This window comes from Pteropus medius, unplaced genomic scaffold, assembly GCF_902729225.1.
Source record: "Pteropus medius unplaced genomic scaffold, Ma_sr-lr_union100, whole genome shotgun sequence".
Lineage (NCBI taxonomy): Eukaryota > Metazoa > Chordata > Mammalia > Chiroptera > Pteropodidae > Pteropus > Pteropus medius.
This window is the reverse complement of record NW_024343733.1, coordinates 3,759,302-3,768,209: the sequence shown is the minus strand read 5'-3', so window position 1 is coordinate 3,768,209 and position 8,908 is coordinate 3,759,302. Positions and strand designations below refer to the sequence as shown.

At 54.4% G+C, this 8,908-nt stretch overlaps 1 protein-coding gene across 1 annotated transcript in view; it reads left to right on the top strand.

Annotated features, from left to right (window-relative positions):
* The first annotated feature begins 7,795 nt into the window (after nucleotides 1-7,795).
* The window catches only part of NOS1 (nitric oxide synthase 1), a 99,179-nt gene continuing 98,066 nt past the window's right edge, over nucleotides 7,796-8,908 (top strand). The window contains exon 1 of the mRNA XM_039868257.1: nucleotides 7,796-8,036. The gene's annotated coding sequence lies outside the window, so the exon portion shown is untranslated. The remainder of the gene's footprint in view (nucleotides 8,037-8,908) is intronic.

The window sequence follows — 8,908 nt, the reverse complement described above, 5'->3', positions numbered from 1 at the left end:
GTAGTTTGGGGTAGGTCCAGAACATGTGCATTTCTCAGCAGTTCCCAGGTGATGCTGATGCTGCTAGTCTGGCGACTATACTTTGAGAACTACTCTTCTGATAGTTCTGAATTCGACTGAATTCAGTTACTGAGAGCACAGGATGCGCTAGTAAACTGCTAGGCATATTGGAGAACATAAAACATGGGTTCAGATATGACTCATACCCCTCAAAGAACTTTTAATCTCCAAACAGAGACAAGAACCCCACACGAATTAATAGTAAAAGGAGAAAAAGGTATGATTGTGCCAAGGACTGTGCCAAGGGCTTCACATGTGTTACCTCATTTAATCATCACAATCCTATGAGACAGGGACTACCATCATCGCCAGTTTTGATGGATGAGAAAGCTGAGGCTCAGAAAGGGTAATTATCCTGCCTAAGATCACACAGCTAGAAGTGGCAAAACCCAGGACTGACTTCAAAGCTTCTAAATCACACCGTATTCTTGCACGCTCCTCGCTTCCACACAATTAGAGAAGAGTATGAGACTGTTTGCTCGAATGTCAGTTTGAATAAATCAAATGCCAAAGCATATGAAGCTAACAGAGCTCTGGGTTGTCAGCTGGGGAGAAGAAAGTGGGTTCTCTCATTAAGGCTTTACAAGTCAGGGCGAGGCCAGCGGGATCTCTTTCCGGGGCTCGGGGCAGTATAGACTGCAAAGTGTCAGCACACTAGCAGACTGGGTTGTCACTGTGCATGGACTGTGAGCTTGTCTGACTTCTCCGTTGGACTGAGTGTTCCAGAAGGAAGAAATCCTGCCAGGGGGTAGAGGGAATCTCAGTTGTCCCAGCCCCTGGCACAGTGCCTGGCACATGGCTCATCAAAAAAGACGGGACGGCGAATGATTAAATGGACAGTAAAAGATGCCACGGAAAGCTCCCAGAACAATTGTTCTCATGCTGGTTTTTCAAATGAAAGCTAAAATGAGGACGCGAGATACATAGATTAAAAACAGGTCAACTCTGAGTGCAGGGGATGACTAGGGGTGTCCACAGCACCCTTCCCCAGCCTTCCCCCTCCACCTACAAAACCCACAGCTACCAAGACACTGCTGCAGGACCCAAGGGGGTCCTAGGACAGAGGAGGCAGTTATGCTCCAGTCAAACCCCCTTAATTTTATAGATGGGGAAGCAGTGACCCAGAGAAGAGAGAGGCCTTGCCTCATGTCACAGAATGGATGGAGGACTGAGCGGATGGAGGATGAGAAGTCAAATACCTTGACCCTGGTTTTGGTAGCTTTGCAAAATAATGAGCTGGAATTTTACCTTCTCCTCTCCCTACCGCCTCCTTATTGCCTTCTTCCAGTGACTGGTTTCAGAATTTTCCTAATTCTTAGACATACGCCCAGGTGTACCATTGTTTCTGTGCATGTCTGTGGTATGACGAGGAGGGGCTGATCTGTAAGAGGCCTCTGCTTTGATGGGGGAGGGTGATGTCATCGTTGCTGAGATGCTGCACCATTGAACTCCTGCAGTATCTGCAGGCTGAGATGAGGACCCAGCCAGCTCACTGGGGTGCTTTACTGACCCAGAGTAGCTGACTTGGGACCAGAAGGCCACCTGCCTCAGTTTCCCCTGAGTACCTTGCTAAAAATACCACCTCTTGGGTCCCACTCGAGACTCGAATTCTTTGGAAGCAGCATCCAGGAACTGGTATTCTCCTTCTCAGGCATCTTATGCATCTGGCAGTTTAAGGGCCACTGCTTTGTGTTCCGACTGAGACTCTCCTTGCGCTAAAATGCCGCTCCTCACAGACGCTGAACTCCCATTTTCTTGGTCAGTGTTCTCGCACCGGTGGCCAAAGCCGTTTAGTTGGGTGGAACATTGCTTTGAACACACACGAATGTGAGTGCCTTTAGGAGTGAGTGCACTCTGGTTAGCCACAGGCCCCACTCCTCCCTAATGTCTCAGACCCACTTCCTGTGTTCCCCGGAAGCACTGGCTTCTCCCTGCCTTCGCCATCAAAATGCAAAAGCTTTGACTGGCCCTTCACACCCCAGTGCGACAGATCATCAGCCACTCCAGGTTTAAAGGGTTCTGAGATAAAGTGCTTTGAGTTGAGATGGGGGAAGCACAAGTAGGGAACCCTGTAATGGGGGTGCAGGGGAGAATGAAAGGAGTAAACTGGGCGGTATGAACAGCAAACATAGGGCTCCTTTCTGTTTTTCAGTTGGTGCTCCTGACTCCCATCCCTTCTCTCATGCCCTGATGCCCCCACCCTCACATCCTCGTTGATGCCTCCTCTATAGACAGGCGCTGTAAGAAGATACAGACAGTCCCCAGGGTGGCCCAGCACTCTCATCCCATTCAAATCAGCTCAGCAGAGTGGAGACCCAGGCCTCGGGGTCGCTGAAGCTGAGTAAACAGAAGAAGCTGGGACTTACCTGGCGGGCCTCGGAAAAACAGCAGAAAGACTACAGTGAAGGTTTAGCGCCATCTGTCGGTCATTCTGGGAACTGCATCTCAGTCGACCGGGCTGCGGAGAGCAAAAGGCACCTGTAAACTAGCCAGTGGGGGTTTCTTTCTTTCTCAGGCAAGAAGTTGCTTCCTTTTTGCCCATTAAAGCACCCTGAGAGACTATCCGGTTCAATTGCTCTTAACCTCTTCAAGATCTCAGGCCCTTTTAATAAGCCCCTGAGCACTACAAATGTTTAACCCCCGGAAAACACTTGTACTTGATTTTGCATATAATTCCAGAGAGTCGGCCGTCCTTGGGTTAATATCACTTTCTGAAACCCAGAGATGCCAAAGGGTTTGCCTAAGCTCACACAGCCTGTGAGTGGCAGAGCCAGGTCTGGAAGCCAGAAGTTTCAGCTTCAAATCTACTCCTTTCTTATGCTCAGGCTGCCTCTTTAAGCCTTAAAGGGTTTCTCCGTTGTTCTTCCCTTCCAGAGTTCTGCGGATGTCTGTAGCGGGTGGGGGCAGTGTTTGACCAGTCACCAGCCATCACGAGGACTGTGGCATCCCCATCCCTCCTGAAGGTTCTAGATTCTTGGACAACTCTGCTCCCTGCTGTCCTGCCTCCTCCTAGGGCCACTCTGGTGACCCCTACCACCACTTAGGGGCCCCAGACCCAGCATCCTGTTTTGGGATCCAGGACAGGGACCTGATCAGCCACCAAAAGGCCGTTGCCCTTGGATGAATCTCCAAACCTCCCTGGCCCTTGGCTTCCCCATGTGTGAAGTGCCCAAGTTGGGGACGGCCATCTCCAAGGGCTCTTCCATGGTGCTGCCCCTCTCAACTCCAACTGTGCCCAGACTGGCCCAGGGGCGTGTTCCTCAGAAGCACCTCTGGGTGACTTCCCCAGCCAAGCCCCAAGAGTCAGGTCAAAAGCTGGACTCTTTTTCAGAATCAGAGGCCCTGGGTGGGTGGAGTGGGGGGCGGGGGAAACACAGGAGTCAGGATCTTTCAACACCCTCTGTGGGTCTTCAGCTCAGGACAGAGAGGCAGAGCAAGGGGCATTGCTTGGGGCTGGACGAGTGTGAGGAATACTGAGTGATGGATAAGAGAGTGGCTGGGAGGGTCCAATGACATAATGCACAGGGTTTGGTATACAGTTGATGGCTAATAAGAGAGACTTGTTATATAACTGGGCCCCTCGTAAGCTCTTTGTTCAACAAACATCAATTCAGTTTTTTATTGGAGCAGAGGTTCTCAAACTCGAGCGTGAATAAGGATCTCCTGGAGAGCTTGTGAGTGTCCGGTTCAGCAGGTCTGGGGCAGAGCCCAAACACTGGCATTTCTGATAAGTTCCCAGCGGATGCTGAAGGCCTCAGGTCCAGGGAACAGGCTTTGAGGGACAAATGAGACAGACCCTCCCTGCCCTTGTGGAGCTCTTCTCAGGCCAGCACTGAAGGAGTCCATATCCTACAGAGCATACTATTATGAAAGAGGAGGTGCAGGGTGCTGTGGAAGCTCAGAGAGGGGTGTCTCCAGAGAGGGGGCATCTAGGCTAAGACCCCTAAATAGAACTGGCCCAGCAAAGCAGCAGGAAGGAGAAAACTTTGTTAAACACGTACTGAGAATGTGCCTGGACCCCTCTCACATTTCTCATCTGTCCCATCACCCACCCCCCACTCCCGTTCAGCAGCTTAGAGGTGGCCTCTGGAGGGTGGCAAGATCAACCGCATTTGAGGAACCCCAGATGAGGAAACTAAGGCTCAGAGAAGCAGAGAACTGGCCCAAGATCACATAGCGAGAAAGTAGCTCAGTCTGTCTGTTCGTAGGACACCTGTCAGCTGCCACACCCTCTCTGCCCCACGTCCCCCTCCCCTGGGGCAGCTGCCACGTTGACACAGCTGCAGAGCCTAGCCAGCCGCACGCACTCTGCCTGCTCCCCACCGCTGCCCAAGCCTTTCAAGTGTTTTCATTGCTGGGTGAATTCAGCAGATGCCTTTCGATCGCAGCCTATTAAATTAGCCCCTCTCTGCAGCCAAAAGAAGATAATTATGTTTTCATTAGCCCTGGATAATGTATTACCCCCTCGGTGGCAGCCACATCAGCGAACCTCCTCTTCCCTCTCCTCCCCTTGGCTCTGCCAGAGCACTCTGCTCCCACCCTCCAGAGGCCACCTCTAAGCTGCTGAACAGAGGCTGGTTAGGGTCTAGGTGGCAAGGAGAGGGAAAAGGGGACAGTCTTTCTTCTGTTGGGAGAGGCCTTTTATCCACCTGCCAGCCACACGGGGACGGAAGGTGGGGGCCCGAGAAAAGATCCAGGAATAATTATTATCATAGTGACCATTAATGGACTGCTTGCTCTATGCTGACCCCTGGATGGGGCTCAGTTGCTTGAATGCAGGGGAAGGGTGGCATTATCGACGTCTCCCCATGAACATCAAGGGTTCCAGAGAGAACCAGATTAGGGTGAGTGGCCAGGCAGCCTCATAGGAGGAAGGACTTCATGACGCACCTTACACAGGAGCTTCTGGGGCACCAGCACTGCACAGTCTGAGGGCCACCGTGTGCCTACGAGTCTCTGGTCTTTCAGTACCAGTTGTTGAAGCCCTCCGTGGTCATGGCCCAGCACAAGCGAAGAAGGATCCCCAAACCCAGACACTTCCCTGCCACCCCAAAAGATAATTCTGAATAGTCACTCCCCTTCTTTCTCCACAAGGCAGCGATGGGGAGGCAGGAAGAACCCCCAATTTGGGGTCAGTAGGACCAGAGTTCTAACAGCTGCTTTACCACTAATTAAGTGTGTAACCTGGAGCAAGTGGCTTTGCCTCTCAGAGCCTCTGCTTTCCCCTCTGCAAAACGGGAATGAGAAAAGGAATCATCTCTTGCAATTTTTATGATAATTTAGTGAGATGGTCTCATAAAATGCTTGGTTCAAGACTGGCAAACTGTTAAGTGCTCAATACAAGAGAGCCACTATTCTCTCTACTACTACAACTAGTATTGTTTGTTACTGGTCCCCTAACCCGATGGACAGAGTCAAGGAAGAAGGTTTCTCTCTCTTCCTCTCTCTCCTTCCCTCCTTCCCTCTCCCTCTTTAAATCCCTCTCAGCTAGTCTCTCTCTCTGTCCGTGTGCTTCTGTCCTGCCCCCACTGCCCTTCCCCTCTCTCTCTCTCTGGCTGTCTGTCTCTCTCTCCCTCCCTTCCTCCCACTTTCTATTTCTTTCTCCTGATCTCTCTCACACCCCCACACAGGGCCCCGGGCTCAGAGGCCCTGTCTTCCCAAACTTCTGCCTCGCGAGCTCAGTTACCTGCCATGCTCTGCTCTCAGTGCCACCAGGACACCTGGTGGTGAGGACAGAATTGGGGAGTGGGTTTTCTATTCCCTTTTCCCTGAGCCCGGGCCAACTCCACCTTCTGCAGGCACAGCCTTGGCCCTGACCCCACCATCTGGTGGCTGCCCATCCCCTACCAGCTACCCTTCTCCCCAGTTTCAGGAGAGGCAGCACCCCACCCTGGGCCTCTTCGGGTCTGACCTGTACGAGGCCAGGCATGGTCCCCATTTTGAGCAGGTGAACTGCCAGCCCAGGGAAAGAGCAGTTTCCCTTCCCCCTGGCTTCCTGATTTTCCCCAGTTGCCATGGTAATTGAGGGGAGCAGTGTTCTGAGTCTGACACCACTGAAGCCCAGCGCTCAACTTTGAAACGGTTCAGGCGGGGGGAACAGGGCCTACGCTGGAAGGACTCAGCTCTAGCCTGGCTTCCCGGAGATGCCCCAAACAGCTTTTAGGTCACTGTTCTTCTTCTCATCATCGTTATCATTATTTTTGGCTCCTGTTTACTGAGCACTTACTATATGCCAGGCACTACGTCGAGAGCTCTTTGCCAGTACCATCTTATTGTAAGCATCTTCGCAATGACCCCAGGCCCACCGCACCACTGGGGAAGCTGAGACTCTGGAACTTGCCCCCTGTGGCACAGTCAGGAAGTGGCAGAGGCCAAGGCCGAGAAGGAATTTCTTGTGTCTTCCAGTGTGTCGAAAGACAACACAGACCTCCACGCACCCCGCCAGCTTTGTATTCCTTCCTCCCCTCCCTGCGTCCCACACCCCTCTTCCTGCCCCCAAAGTCACACCCCCTTCTCTCATGCTTGATGTGCAAGACAGTCTGAAAAGCATTTATTAGTGACAAAGGGGGCTGGTGACTTCCTCTTTGCCTCTTTTCTGCACAACTCTGAGCCTGAGTGGGCTTGCTGCCCTCCGTGAGGCTGGGAGATCAAGCCACCCAGAGCCAGGTGCTGCGTGTGAAGGTGTGTTGAGTGTGAGTCTGAATTCTACTCTCTTTCCTTGATTTTCCCCATTTCCCCAAGAGTGTGTGAGCAACAGTGAAATGCAAAATCTTTTGCAAATCTGCCCAGGAAAAGACAGCTTTTGAGATGGGTTTATATGGTTACCCATATGTTAGGGCCCCTAAGGAAAAAAGGAGAGCTTGGTTCTCTGTCTTCCCCTCCCCCATCCCAGCCCTTGGCTTTTCCCCACCTGCAGGTCTACAGGCCACAGGTGAGCCTGTCCCTTCCCTGCTCCCCTGGCCCCAGCTGCCAGGCCTCGTCCAGGGACAAAGATGAGGCCACATTTCCAGAACTGGCTGCCAGGGACAGAGCTCAGAGAGCAACCTCCTGGGGAGCAACCTCCCAGGGGCTTCCAGCCCTGCCCAGCCCGGGAGGCTGTGGATCCCACTGTCCGTTGAATAATGTTGTCCCAACAGTGATGTGGACAACATTCTGCCTAAGAGAGCTGCCCTTGTGGCTACTACATTCAGCCCCCTCCAGGCTCCCAGAAATTGTGTGTGTGTGTGTGTGTGTGTGTGTGTGTGTGTGTGTGTGTGTGTGTGTTTCTGATTGATAGAAAAAAAAAATGGAAATTAGGTTATATAAAAGATGTATGCTTTGGAGCCCAGAGCGGCTCTTTTAATGAGGGGTTGCGACGTCTCCCTCCCCACACCCATAAACCAGCCGGGTTGGACGTCACCGCTAATTCGTTTCAGTGATGATAGGATAAAGGAGGGACATTAAGAAATAAATTCCCCCTCACGACCCTCGCTGAGCTCACGGCTCAGTCCCTACATATTTATGCCGCGTTTCCAGCCGCTGGGCGAGGAGCTACTTAGCGCCGTGGCTCGTCCGCGGGGCAGCGAAGCGGCGGGCAAGCTCCAGGCCGACGGGGTGAGCCAGGGGTGTGCGCAGGGCGCCCGGCACTGCGTGGGGGAAGCCCACAGCCTCCATCCCGAACTTGGGTTCGCTAGGGCGGAGGGAGGGGAGGGGACAAGGAAGGGGTGGGGGCTAGGCGAGAGGGGGTGGGGAGGGATCAGAGAGGCACAAAGCGGAGGGGGAAGGACACGCGTGTGGCTCCCACCCAGGGGTGAGTGGGCGCGACTGGCGCCCTCCAGCCCTGTGGGTCGGAGGACCCGGAGGATTCAGAACCGGGAGGTGGAGGAGGAGGAAAAGCAGGAGAAGACGGAGGAAGAGGCGGGCAGGCGCGCGGACTAGCAGGCGGGCGGGTGCGCAGCGCGGAGAGGCAGCCTCGGAGCTGCCCCGCTGGGCGGCAGGTGAGTTCTTGGCCCAAGCGTCCCGCGTCCCCTTCCTGTCCCCTCGTGCTCTCTGCTCCTGTGCAAGCCCCCAGCGCGCGTGAGAGGCGCCAGGTTTGCGCGTCCCAACTTGGTTCGGGCAGCCGCGTTCCTCCTTCCCCGCCGGCGTCCCCAGGCCTGGGACTCCGGTCTTGGGGGTCGGGTCCCCGCGCCCACCCCGCTCCAACTTTGCAGGGACCCGCGCCCGCCTCCAGCCTCGAGCTCAGCTCCAAGCTGCGCGCTGGCGGTAATGGCGGAACCTTTTGGCACCGCTTGCTACTCCCAGTGGGCAGCCCGCTGCTGGGGGACACCAGTCCCCGGGGACCGGTGCACCTGCCCATCCTCAACTCGCAGCTTTCCTCCGTGCCCAGCTTTCCTGAGGTATGGCACCTGCGAGCCCGCGGTAATAGTGGACTCCTTCGCATTGCTAGCCGCCCTTGGCGGGGGGTGGGGGGGCCGAGGCTGGGCGGCTCTGCTCCTGGGAATGTTGCTCCTGCCTGGCTTCCAACTTTGTAAGGATCCTCATTGCGCTCCTGTCATAATGGAGGGCCGCCTGCACCTCTTACTACTCATGTCCGATGGAATTGGGGTGCGAGAGCGCTGGTTCCCAGAACCTAGGAAAGTTGTGCCTCCCGCTAGGAAGAGGCTCTAAGGCTCCCGGAGAGTCCCTCTGATGGGCTCGGGGCGCGCGCTTCGCTGCGATTCGGAATTAGTGCACTGCGCGCGGTATGTTTGCTTCCAGGTGACCAAGGGTTGGAGCAAGGTCCCCGCGAGATCCAACTTCCAGGGCCACCTGAAGGGCCCTTGGGCCCGAGGGGCCAAACCAGGCTCTCTGGACTGCGCCTTAGAGATCG